This window comes from Panulirus ornatus, chromosome 12 (genome assembly GCF_036320965.1).
Source record: "Panulirus ornatus isolate Po-2019 chromosome 12, ASM3632096v1, whole genome shotgun sequence".
NCBI lineage: Eukaryota > Metazoa > Arthropoda > Malacostraca > Decapoda > Palinuridae > Panulirus > Panulirus ornatus.
Window position 1 is genome coordinate 22,084,646 of NC_092235.1, and position 13,788 is coordinate 22,098,433.

Sequence of the window (13,788 nt, forward strand, 5' to 3'; positions counted from 1 at the left end):
TTTCTTAGGAAAGAGGATGGCAGTTTTATTTTTTGGTCATCCAGGTATATCACTGTTTTTATGGCCTAAGATTAGGTGTCTAAGGAGTGGCAGAAAACATTTATGATGCCCTTATGTAAGGCAGAATGGACAAAATTGATTTCTTGAATCACAGAATGAAGAGTGTGTAACAAGAAGTAATAGAGAGTGAATTATGAGTGGCATTTTTGGATGTTAAGATTGCTTACAATAGGGTTGACAGAGAGGCATTGTGTGTGATCTTGTGAGTATGTAGGGTATATGGGAGCTTACCAAATGCAGTGATAAGTATTTATTGGGATAGTAATGTGTGTAAGTTGATAGGGAGGAGAAGGAATGGATTTTGGTAAAGGTGGGGCCTACATATAGGTTGTATGATGTCCTCATGATTGCTTAATCCTTTTATGGACAGGGTGGTGAGAGAATTGCATGTAAGTGTGTGAGAGTGAAGGTCAGGTCTTGGGGGGGATAAGATGTGAATCAATCACTGTTTGCAGATGACATGCTTCTTTCGTCATTATTTAGGGATGCATGTGAAAGGATTGAATTAAAAAGTAAATATGAACAAAACTAAAGTGATGAGGTGCAGCATTGGTATGAAACAGGTTGGATAGAGTGTTAGTTTGAATGAATAGGACCTGAAGAGAGTGGATTGCTTTAGATACTTGGGAGTGGACACAGCAGTGGATGGAACATAGGAGTTGCATTGAGTCAAATGGTGGAAGAGGAGGCTCAGGTTCTGGGTGCATTATGGAGAGATCACTGTCTCGTGGGTGCAGATATGGGTGTACTTGAAGGTATTGTAGCCCCAACATTGTTAAGTTCAGAAGTGTGCATGAAAGAAAGAAGTTTAGAGTAAATGTGAACAAAGGTAAGGTTATAAGGTTTAGTAGTGCTGAGAGACATCTTAGTTGAGGTGTGAGTTTGAATGGAGAAAAATTGGATGAAGTGAATTATTTTAGATATCATCAGGGAGTGGACACAGCAGCGAATGGAACCATGGAAACAGAAGTAAGTCATAGGGTGGGTGAGGGAGCAAAGGTTCTGGGATCTCTGAAGAATGTTTGGAAAGAGAGGTTTTCTAGGAGGGAAAAAATGGTTATGTTTGATAGTATAATGGTGTGAGGTGGTTTGATTGAAGGTGTATGTGGTGTGGGTTGGTTTGATTACGTAATTAATGTACCTGGGAAAGAGATGTGTGATACTAGAAAAAGAGTGTGGTTGAGAGAGCAGAAGAGGATGTGCTCAAATGGTTTGGACATATTGGGGAAAAGAGTGGAGGGAACAAGGAGAACGGGGAGACCAAGTTGGAGATGGAAGGGTGACAGGCATGCATGGTATACTGTTTGCTGAGGTCAATGTGCTGTCATGAGATTCAACTAGGGCATGTGAAGCTTCCAGGGTAAACCATGGAAAGATCTGTGGGGCCTGGATGTAGATAGGGTGCTGTGGCTTCAGTGCATTACGCAACATGACAGCCAGAGAGTAGATGTGAGCAGATGTGGCCTTTCTTTGTGTGTTCCTAATGCTACCTTGCTGACATGGAAAATGTCCATCAAGTCTGGAAGAAAAAAGAATTTTCATTATCATTATTATTATCTTAATTATTTATTATACATTGTCACTGTCTCCCATGTTAGCGAGGTAGCACAAGGAAACAGACACACTCGCATATATATACATACACGTCCACACACGTACATATATATACCTGTACATTTCAACGTATACACATATATATATATATATATATATTTTTTTTTTTTTTTTTTTTTTTTTTTTTTTTATACTTTGTCGCTGTCTCCCGCGTTTGCGAGGTAGCGCAAGGAAACAGACGAAAGAAATGGCCCAACCCCCCCCATACACATGTACATACACACGTCCACACACGCAAATATACATACCTACACAGCTTTCCATGGTTTACCCCAGACGCTTCACATGCCTTGATTCAATCCACTGACAGCACGTCAACCCCTGTATACCACATCGCTCCAATTCACTCTATTCCTTGCCCTCCTTTCACCCTCCTGCATGTTCAGGCCCCGATCACACAAAATCCTTTTCACTCCATCTTTCCACCTCCAATTTGGTCTCCCTCTTCTCCTCGTTCCCTCCACCTCCGACACATATATCCTCTTGGTCAATCTTTCCTCACTCATTTTCTCCATGTGCCCAAACCATTTCAAAACACCCTCTTCTGCTCTCTCAACCACGCTCTTTTTATTTCCACACATCTCTCTTACCCTTACGTTACTTACTCGATCAAACCACCCCACACCACACATTGTCCTCAAACATCTCATTTCCAGCACATCCATCCTCCTGCGCACAACTCTATCCATAGCCCACGCCTCGCAACCATACAACATTGTATATATATATATATATATATACATATATACACATGTACATAATTCATACTTGCTGCCTTTATTCATTCCTGTCACCACCCCGCCACACATGAAATGACCCCACCCCCCGCACGCGCGCGAGGTAGCACTAGGAAAAGACAACAAAGGCCACATTCATTCACACTCAGCCTCTAGCTGTCATGTATAATGCACCAAAACCATAGCTCCTTTTCATTAGTGAGGTGGCATCCAAAACAGATGACTGAGCCTTAGAGGAAAAAAATCCTTCCTCGTCTCCTTCCTTTTCTCCTTCTTTTGGAAAGTACTAGAGGAGGGAAGGGTTTCTAACTCCTGTTCCCATCCCTCACTGTCACCTGTTATGATATATAGGATTTATGTTGGCAGTATTCTTCCCCCCCTATCCCCAGGAATACTATTATTATTATTGTAGAAAACATCAAACAAGCATGAAAAAGTTATTATTATTATTATTATTATTATTATTATCATCATTATTATCATTATTGTGCTATTATTATAACTTTTACCATTAATACATAATGGTGTATATTTTCTTTGATGAAGGGAAACATTTGATTAATGAAGATTGCTTTAGACCTAAACCAACGGATCTGAGTGTTTATACTTGTAACTGTTTACAGGTACTTCTATTCATATTCACTGTTCATGACCTACTGTGTGCTCTCATGTTTATTGTGTTATGAATAAAAATAATGTTTGAATAGTTTTTGAAATATACCATATCATTCCAGTTCACTCTATCCCTTGCACACCTCTCACCCTCCTGTATGTGTTCAGGCCCTGATTACTTAATATCTTTTAAACTCCATCCTTCCACCTCCTATTTGGTCTCCCGCTTCTTGTTCCCTCCACCTTTGACACACATATCCTCTTTGTCAATCTTCCCTCACTCATTCTCTCCATATGTCCAAACCCTCTTCTGCTCTCTCAGCCACATTCTTTTTATTTCCACACATCTCTCTTACCCTTTCATTACTTTCTCGATCAAACCACTTTGCACCACATAATGTCCTCAAACATCTCATTTCCAACACATTCACCCTCCTTCGTACAACCCTATCTAGAGCCCATGCCTTTAAGGCATATAACATCGTTGAAACTAGTATTTCTTCTAACATACCCATTTTTGCTTTCCAAGATAATGTTCTCTCCTTCCACACATTCTTCATTGCTCCTAGAACCTTCGCCCCTTCCCCCACCCTGTAACTCACTTCCACTTCCATGGTTCCATTTGCTGCTAAGTCCACTCCCAGATATCTAAAACACTTCACTTCCTCCAGTTTTTCCCCATTCAGACTTACATCCCAATTAACTTGTCCCTCAACCTTACTGATACTAATAACCTTGCTCTTACTCACATTTACTCTCAACTTTTTCTTTTCACAGACATTTCCAAACTCATTCACCAACATCTGCAGTTTCTCACTCAAATCAGCCACTAGAGCTGTATCATCAGTGAACAACAACTGACTCACTTCCCAGGCCCTCTCACCCCAACAGACTGCATACTTGCCCCTCTCTCCAAAACTCTTGCATTTTCTTCCCTAACCACCCTATCCAGAAACAAATTAAACAACCATGGGAACATCACACACCCCTGCCGCAAACTGACCTTCTCTGGGAACCAATCGCTGTCCTCCCTTCTTACTCGTACACATACCTTACATCCTTGGTAAACTTTTCACTGCTTCTAGTAACTTACCTCCCACACCATATACCCTAAGACCTCCCACAAAGCATCTCTATCACCCCATCATATGTCTTCTTCAGATCCATAAATGCTACATACAAATCTATCTCTTTTTCTAAGTATTTATAATACACATTCTTCAAAGCAACCACCTGACCCACACATCCCCTACCAGTTCTGAAACCACACTGCTCTTCCCCAATCTGGTGCTTTGTACATGCTTTCACCCTCTCTCTCAATACCCTTCCATACAATTTCCCAAGAATTCTCAACAAACTTGTGCCTCTGTAGTTTGAACACTTACATTTATCCCCTTAGCCTTTGTATAATGGCACTATGCATGCATTCTGCCAATACTCAAGCATTTCACCATGATCCATACATACATTGAATATTCTTACCTACCAGTCAACAACACAGTCGTCTCCCCTTTTTAATTTAATAAATTCAACTGCAGTACCATCCAAACCTGCCGCCTTACCGGATTTCATCTTCTGCAAAGCTTTCACTACCTCTTCTCTCTTAATCAAACCCTTCTTCCTGACCCTCTCACTTTGCACACCACCCCTACCAAAACACCCTAGATCTGCCACTCTTATCATGAAACATGTTCAACCAACCCTCAAAATACTCACTTCATCACTACCTGTTATTACTTCCCCCCTTCACCAATGTTCTCATTTGTTTTCTTGTCTTAAGCAGGTTATTTACCTCCTTCCGAACCATCTTTTTATTCTCCCTAAAGTTTAATGATATTCCTGACCCTCTCACTTCGCACACCACCCCTACCAAAACACCCTAGATCTGCCACTCGTATCATGAAACACATTAAACCAACCCTCAAAATACTCACTTCATCACTACCTGTTATTACTTCCCCCCTTCACCAATGTTCTCATTTGTTTTCTTGTCTTAAGCAGGTTATTTACCTCCTTCCGAACCATCTTTTTATTCTCCCTAAAGTTTAATGATATTCTCTCACCCCAACTCTCATTTGTCCTCTTTTTCAACCCTTGCACCTTTCTCTTAACCTCCTGCCACTTTCTTTTATAGAACTCCATCATTTGCACTCCTTCCTTGCAAATATCCTCCAAATGCCTCTCTATACTATTTTGCTAGCAACTTCATCCCACCACTCACTACCCTTTCTAATCTGCCCACCTTCCACCTTTCTCATGCCACATGCATCTTTTACACAAGCCACCACTGCTTCCCTAAATACTTCCCATTCCTCACCCACTTCCCTCAAGTCGTTTGCTCTCACCTTTTGCGATTCTACACTCAATCTCACCTGGTACTTCCTCATACAAGCCTTCTTTCCAAGCTCACTTATTCTCACAACTCTCTTCTCCCCAAAAATTGATTTAGAGGATCTGAACAAAGCTTTGATTGATTGGGTAAGACCACATAATCATCTACTAAATTTAGTATCTTTGTTTTACCCTTCTAGACTATGGCATAAGTATTGTAACAGACAGGGGGAAAAGCACTGCTTTCTAGCCTCAACACATGGATAATTTGACAATTGTAACATTGCTGGGAAGTCGGTCAGAATAAATTAAATATCATATTTTCCCCGTGATAAGATTTATTGCTTTAATATCAAGAAGTGTTTCCTTGTCAGCATGATAAAAGACTAGAAACCTCTAAAATCCTTGCAGGATAAGAGGAGCAAGCATTGATTACCTGTATGCAGTAAAGAAGATTGTTTGTGTTTGTGTACAATGAAATGAAACGTAGTAATAAAGAACATCTGAAGCACTTTAGCAATAAAAAAGTTGAGTGTCGCTGTATAATGAGACACGATCGAACAGGTGGCAAATATTGGTAATGAATACACTGATGTTAAATGCTAGCTGTAAAACAGTGAAGCCAGAGGTAGTGGGTTGAGGGTGTAAGAGATAGCCACAGAATATTCTGGTCTTTTCGCTCATAATTTGTCACAGCTGCTTGTGTCAGCAAGGCGGTGTTAATAACAGCTGGAAGAAATGGCCCAACCGTCCCACTTTCACCCTCCCAATGTCATGCTTAATGCACTAAATATCCTGGCACAATAGCGTATTAAGAGAATGAAAGGAGGCAGAAAAATACTAAGAAACCAAGATATGTTTTTGATATGGCTTTGTAGTGGGATTTACTTAGCATAAGGAGAAAATGTTGATAAAGTAGTGAAACTGTACACAAAATCCTGGAAGCAACTGATTTGGGAGTCTCGGTACCATATTGAATGAACAAAAAATACAAAAATGAATTATTGACGTATGGAGACCAACAAATGTTACTCTTAGAATGGTTTATGATAATTTAGAATGGTGCTTACTTTTTATAACAAGTGAAGAATGAAGTTTGAAAAACGCAAGGCCAAAAATCGAAATGGCATAAAAAGAAGAAACATATGAAACAAAATACCCTTAGGGACTTTCAAAGGTTGTCCTGAGAAAGAGCTGGTTTAAAGTGCTAATGACAACTGCAGATGGATTTGCAGTAAATAGAAAGGAATTGAGGTTTAGAAATTGTGGGGAAAATGAGTTTAGATGTAACCATTAAGATAGAGCTCAACCTGCAGATATGTTAACCAAAGATGATCTATAATAGCCATTTTTCTTGTTGAGAGAATGCTCATCTCTTGAAGTATTTGGTATTAACACATCTCTCAAGACCTCATGCATAGACTACAAACCCCAGGTAGCTGAGACGCGAGACCTAGGCTAATAAAGACTTCAACCATGACGTGAAACACGAAGGTAAACAGATAGTGCCTCGTCTGTATGTTAACTTAGTGTGTTAACCTAGGATGAGCAGAGTTCCCCTCCCCCCAGCTCTGAAGTTGGTGTTTGGAACTGTTTTGTTTGATGTATTCTGTTCAATATTCTGACCCGCCAAATGAGACAGACATATACCGTGCACGATGTAGAGTGAGGGTATCCATGTATTGTTTCAGACCCCAAATGATACAGATTGTTGGAGAGTACATTTCACACACACACACACACACACATCTCATCTCATCGTAGAGTGTTCAATCTTTCTAGGTTAAGATAAAAAATGCATGAATGATTTAAACAACGAGAAGTTACAAATCCATTTTTTGGCAGTCCAATTTGAGACACTGGATTGGTCCAATGAGCCACTTTGAAAAACTTAAGATTTTGTGGATTTCTGTGTCCACTGAGGTAGCGAAATAATGATATTCAATACAATCGAAACTTGGCGATATTGTCTCTGTATATGACGTCTGTCTAGACCTTAATATTAACAATTCGAATGACTATATTTGATTTTCAAGGATGTACAAGAGAAGTGGAGGAAACAGTTGTAGATCAGGTCTCATTTATATTGTCTCGTTGACCTTCAAGTCTTAAAAAGTGCAGCCTATCATATCAGATGTGACTGTCATGAAGGTTGAGAGGGCGTTGAGGCGCGTGGTGGAGGGCGTTGAGGCGCGTGGTGGAGGGCGTTGAGGCGCGTGGCGGAGGGCGTTGAGGCACGTGGTGGAGGGCGTTGAGGCGCGTGGTGGAGGGCGTTGAGGAGCGTGGCGGAGGGCGTTGAGGCGCGTGGCGGAGGGCGTTGAGGCGCGTGGTGGAGGGCGTTGAGGCGCGTGGCGGAGGGCGTTGAGGCGCGTGGCGGAGGGCGTTGAGGCGCGTGGCGGAGGTCGTTGAGGCACGTGGTGGAGGGCGTTGAGGAGCGTGGCGGAGGGCGTTGAGGAGCGTGGCGGAGGGCATTGAGGCGCGTGGTGGAGGGCGTTGAGGAGCGTGGCGGAGGGCGTTGAGGAGCGTGGCGGAGGGCGTTGAGGCACGTAGCGGAGGGCGTTGAGGAGCGTGGCGGAGGGCGTTGAGGCGCGTGGTGGAGGGCGTTGAGGCGCGTGGTGGAGGGCGTTGAGGAGCGTGGTGGAGGGCGTTGAGGCGCGTGGTGGAGGGCGTTGAGGCGCGTGGCGGAGGGCGTTGAGGCGCGTGGTGGAGGGCGTTGAGGAGCGTGGTGGAGGGCGTTGAGGCGCGTGGCGGAGGGCGTTGAGGAGCGTGGTGGAGGGCGTTGAGGCGCGTGGCGGAGGGCGTTGAGGCGCGTGGCGGAGGGCGTTGAGGCGCGTGGCGGAGGGCGTTGAGGAGCGTGGCGGAGGGCGTTGAGGCACGTGGTGGAGGGCGTTGAGGCGCGTGGCGGAGGGCGTTGAGGAGCGTGGTGGAGGGCGTTGAGGCGCGTGGCGGAGGGCGTTGAGGAGCGTGGTGGAGGGCGTTGAGGCGCTTGGCGGAGGGCGTTGAGGCGCGTGGTGGAGGGCGTTGAGGCGCGTGGCGGAGGGCGTTGAGGCGCGTGGCGGAGGGCGTGACGTAAAAGGACGTCTGAAACCTGTCGGATGTTTTTTTTTTTTTTTTTCATTCACAGGAAGATCCTGCCTGGGGGAAACTTGCCCCTGATTTAAGGTAAGCCATTTGATGGGTCGCTGCGGGGTAAAAATTACTTGAAAGGGGTTGTCAAATAATTGCATACGGTGATAGATGACGGCGAAGGAACCGTTGTTTGCATACCATAAACGTATGGAATTTATACAACACATTCCTCTTAAAGCAGTATCCTATTCGGAAGCTATAAAGAAAAACTAGCTAAAGCTATTTCGTACGAATTCTGACTATATCAAAATATGGCATTTCTCTTTGGTCCAAAAAAAAGGTGTTTTTTTTTTGTCTTCAAAATAAAAACTATAGTACCATTCAGTTTAAGGATTTATTTCACAGACAGAAACTAAATTAAAATTATACTGTTCTTGAAAATTTTTGTGTCGTAACCAGACGAGAATAATTTTATTGCTATAGGGTATTATTGGACGAGTACTTAATTAAGGTTTTGTTAGACTGTCAATATGACACACGAGGCGAGAACCAGTGGCCGTCAACAAAGCGGAAAGATCCTGCCACTTTTAATTGGAGAAATGTGCTCACATGAAGAGGAGACAGAGAGTTACGCTGCACATTAAGGTACAGGTAGGTATGGGCTCCAGTTTGATATGAATATGTCAGATGTATTGGAAAAGGGAGTTTTCCCCGCTTCAGAAACATTTATCCGGACGAATGAATGAAGTGTTTGGCTGACATTGTCAAGTGATCACAACAATTGTGTTTCGTCGCCTCCATAAGGGATAGTTTGCTGTGAAAGTATTCATTAACTTAGACCCACATTATGATTTTCATCTGTAAAGGTGGTCACGTATGGGGGGGGGGGAAGTTATGTTTTAGGGGGGGGGTCATATTCGTAGAAAATGGAGGTGGGGCATGGCTTCATAGAAAACGAAGTAGGTTTGCTTGTTTCTGGGTCTGATATCTATTTTTTTTTTTTTTTCTCCTGTTTTTGTGGGTGATGAAATGGAGTGACACAACGACTTGATAGAGCACACACGAGTCTTCAACCCCAACCCAGTGTGTTCAAGTGGAAAACATTTTTTTTTTTCACACTGAAAAAGTATTTATTTATATATTTATTTTAAACTGAAATGCGGCAGTTTACACCAAACTAGGGTAGTTCGACTTGACATGGTTACGTCATCTTCCACCACACGAGTGTGCGTCCCATCTAATTTGGTAATTGATATACCTTTTGATTTTATTTGAATTAAATTGATAAATAATAAGGTTCCTCATCATTCAACGATTAATTAACCTAATATCTTATAAGACAGGTGTGAATGATTAGCGAAATGAGAGAGCGAATGGGTAGTTTGCCTCTAAACCCTCGAAAGATTTAAGTATATTCAGTGCTAAGCACACACACACACACACACACACACACACACACACATATATATATATATATATATATATATATATATATATATATATATATATATATATATATATTTATATTCTTGTGTACGAGATCACGATAATTTTATGCAATAACTTCGTCTCTAAACGCGTACGGATATTATAATCATAGAATTTGAATTGTTACTGCGCGTTTAAATTGTTACTGCGCGTTTAAAATATTACTGCGCGTTTAAATTATTACTGTCCGTTTATATTGTTACTGCGCATTTAAATTGTTACTACGCGTTTAAATTGTTACTGCGCGTTTTAATTATTGTGCATTTAAATGACTGCATTTTGTTACTTCCAAGATTATTTATTATCATTTAGCCGCCAGTTATTACGTAGTTTAGTGTCGTATCGGTGCAATTTTCTCGTGGAGCTGGTTTTCCAATTTTTTTTTTTTTTTTATTAAAAGTTTGATTTTTTTTTTCATAAGTTACAGAAATGTAACTTGAATTGGGATTATTTCAGACTCTTGATTGGGTGACACTTTTGAAGTACCACGAATACACTTTGGATTACGATTTTTTTTTTCTATTAAAATGATTTTAGAAATGAATTTCACTCACGATTTTAAATTAAAAAGAAAAAAAATCAGGTACTGACTTGCTAAGATAACCAGTATATATATATATATATATATATATATATATATATATATATATATATATATATATATATCACGTATGGAAAAGTTGTAATGAAACTATAGCTCCTCTTGTTTTTTTCCCCCCAAGGAAAACGGGAATTGGGACTATATACACCGCCTCAGGACTGGGACTATATACACCGCCTCAGGAATGGGACTATATACACCGCCTCAGGAATGGGACTATATATACACCGCCTCAGGAATGGGACTATATATACACCGCCTCAGGAATGGAGATGTGTAAGGTAAGAACGGGTCATTTCAACGAATTTCAAAAATATTTGTGTTACTTTCACAATTAGTGCGTTGGGTAAGGCCTCTGTTTTTTTTTTCCCTAACCAAGTTAATTTCCTGTTTATTTTGTATCAACAATGACTACAGTATTGTATGGATGGACTGTATTATTAGTGATATCTTGCGATTTAGTTAGGAGGTTCCAGTGAAAACTTATGAATTGGAATTCTGGCCTCGAAGTTCAGTTAATCTTGTCATTCGATTAATTTTTCTTTATTATTTTTTTGAGAAAACTGTGGCGCTATGAGGTACATAATTTTTTTTTATTCTGAAATTGGTCAGTGTTGCAGCAGTAATTGGAAGCACAGGTGGGGGGGGGAAAAACATGGTAGAAACTGCATCGATGAATATATGACAAAATTGGGGGATTTTTAAGTGAGCGATGAGCTAAGACTATCTTTCCTGTGTGGTATAATAACTGGTATAATAAGTTAGGTTGTTTACTATTGTATTGCTCGAGTGTGTGTGTGTGTGTGTGTGTGTGATTAGTTTTGGAATGTGTTAGTCTGTTTTTATATTGCCTTACTCGATCATGTTGTTAGGCGTGTAAGTAGAACATGGGAATAATCGTGTAGTGTTGCGTAGCAGGAATGGAGACGAGACCCATTAACAAATGTTCCGTTTTCTTTTGGTCTTGTGTTGTCTCGCCCACCCCCAGTGTTGGCACACACACACACACACACACACACACACACACACACACACACACATAATGGTGCTTGTCGTCCAAAGCAGAGTTGAACGAGGCACAGAGAAAGGCGAGGCGTGCCATGTTCTGTGGTGCTAATGCATGTGCAGACCATCTACAAAAGACGTTATTTCTCTCTCCATTTTGTTGTTATTATTATTATTATTATTATTATTATTATTATTATATATATATATATATATATATATATATATATATATATATATATATATATATATATATATATTCCTATGAGTCCACGGGGAAAATGAAACACGATAAGTTGCCAAGTGCACTTTCGTGTCATCATCACATCATCAGAGGAGACACAAGAGAGAAATATAAGTCAGTTGATATACATCGAAGAGACGATATATATATAGAAGCCCGACTGTATATGACCCGATGTGAGTGAGATATTCCTGTGTCGCTCATTAACATGGAGGATCTTATATGCATTGCCCCATCTTGAATACGCAAAGAGGGAGTTGCGTTCGTCTGGGGCTGACGCACGCATCCCCCCCACACCACCCCCACCCGGGAGGGGGGAGGGGGGAGGGGATCAAGACGACGACGACAGCGGGTGTACCATTTGCATATTGTTTTGCTGCCGTCTTGAAAGAGAGAGAGAGAGAGAGAGAGAGAGAGGAGAGAGAGAGAGAGAGAGCGTATACCCGAAACCCACCCCCTCTCCCACCCCACTTTCTCTCTCTCTTCTTCTTTCCACCTACTCTGCCTTCCCCCCCTCCTTCAACCTCCCCCTCCTCTCCTTCCCCCACTGCAAGTAGGGTTTCCTATTAACCCACTCCCCCCCCCCCCACGCCAACGATTGACGGGGGGGGCGGCGGCGACTGATGTCAGAACTCCATTTCCCGCCTCTTATCGTGGGGGGAGGGAGGGGAAGATAAGGGGTTGGGGAAGAGGGTCACAAGTTTGTGTGCGTGTGTGTGTGTGTGTGTGTGTGAGAGAGAGAGAGAGAGAGAGAGAGAGAGAGAGAGAGGCTCTGTCTCCCGTTGTGGCCGACTTAACTTGCTGGAAATTACACACACACACACACACACACAGAGTAATCACAAATAGGAATTGCAAATAGTAATCAGAAATAGTAATCAGAAATAGGAATTATAAAATAACCACAAATAGGAATCAAATAGGAGTGATATAGGAATCAAATGGGAATCACTAATAGTAATCACAAATAGTAATCACTAATAGGAATGACAAGTAGTAATCTCAAATAATAATCACAAATAGTAATCACTGAGGAATCCAATCGTAATCACACATTGTAATCATGAAGAGGAATCACACAGGGGGTAGTGATTACACCACGCTCTTCAGAGTGGCTCACCAGCCGGGATCGTTTTGAACTGCTCATTTGAGGGGGAGGGGGAAGTGGGGGGAAGTGGGGGGGCTGCTGGTGGTGGCAGAAGGTGATCAGCGGTCGACGGTTGTAAACACGGAGAGAGAGAGAGAGAGAGAGAGAGAGGGAGAGAGAGAGAGAGAGAGAGAGAGAGAGAGAGAGAGAGAGAGAGAAGGAGAGAGAGAGAGAGAGAGAGAGAGAGAGAGAGAGAGAGAGAGAGAGAAGGAGAGAGAGAGAGAGAGAGAGAGAGAGAGAGAGAGAGAGAGAGAGAGAGAAGGAGAGAGAGAGAGAGAGAGAGAGAGAGAGAGAGAGAGAGAGAGAGAGAGAGAGAGAGAGAAGGAGAGAGAGAGAGAGACGCGAGCTTATTGGCTGAGAGGTTGGGGGGGTGGGGGGGGGGGGGAGCGAGACCTGACTGGTGGTGCCATCTGTTGGTGGCCGCAGGGTTTACTGGGTAGGCCCAGCCTCTTGTTGTTGTTGTTGTTGTTGTATTTTTTTTTCCTTGGTGTTTCTTGAGTCTTTATGATGATAAGAAAGAGGGCCTTCCCCAAGACGTTTTCTTCTGCTTCTTCTCTTCCTTTCCTTCTTTTTTTCTCCTCTTTTCTTTCCTTTTTTCTCTTCTTTTTCTTCTTCCTCTTCTTTTCTTTTCTTCTTCTATTCTTCTTCTCTTGTTATTCTTCCTGTCTTCTTCTTTCCTTTTCTTCTTTTTTTCTTGTTATTCTTTCTTCCTTTCTTCTTCTTCTTCTTCCTTCTTCTTCTTCTTCCTTCTTCTTCTTCCATCTTCTTCCATCTTCTTCTTCTTCTTCTTCTTCCTCCTCCTTCTTCTTCTTCTTCCTCCTCCTTCTTCTTCTTCTTCAATCTTCTTCTTCTTCTTCCATCTTCTTCTTCTTCCTCTTTC

The 13,788-nt window shown here is 42.0% G+C and overlaps 1 protein-coding gene across 2 annotated transcripts in view; it reads left to right on the plus strand.

The window, feature by feature from the left end:
- Window positions 1-8,958: 8,958 nt before the first annotated feature.
- Window positions 8,959-13,788, plus strand: part of LOC139751846 (QRFP-like peptide receptor) — a 166,707-nt gene continuing 161,877 nt past the window's right edge. For both annotated transcript variants that reach the window (XM_071667475.1, XM_071667478.1), the window contains exons 1-2: window positions 8,959-9,074; window positions 10,634-10,793. The gene's annotated coding sequence lies outside the window, so the exon portion shown is untranslated. The remainder of the gene's footprint in view (window positions 9,075-10,633; window positions 10,794-13,788) is intronic.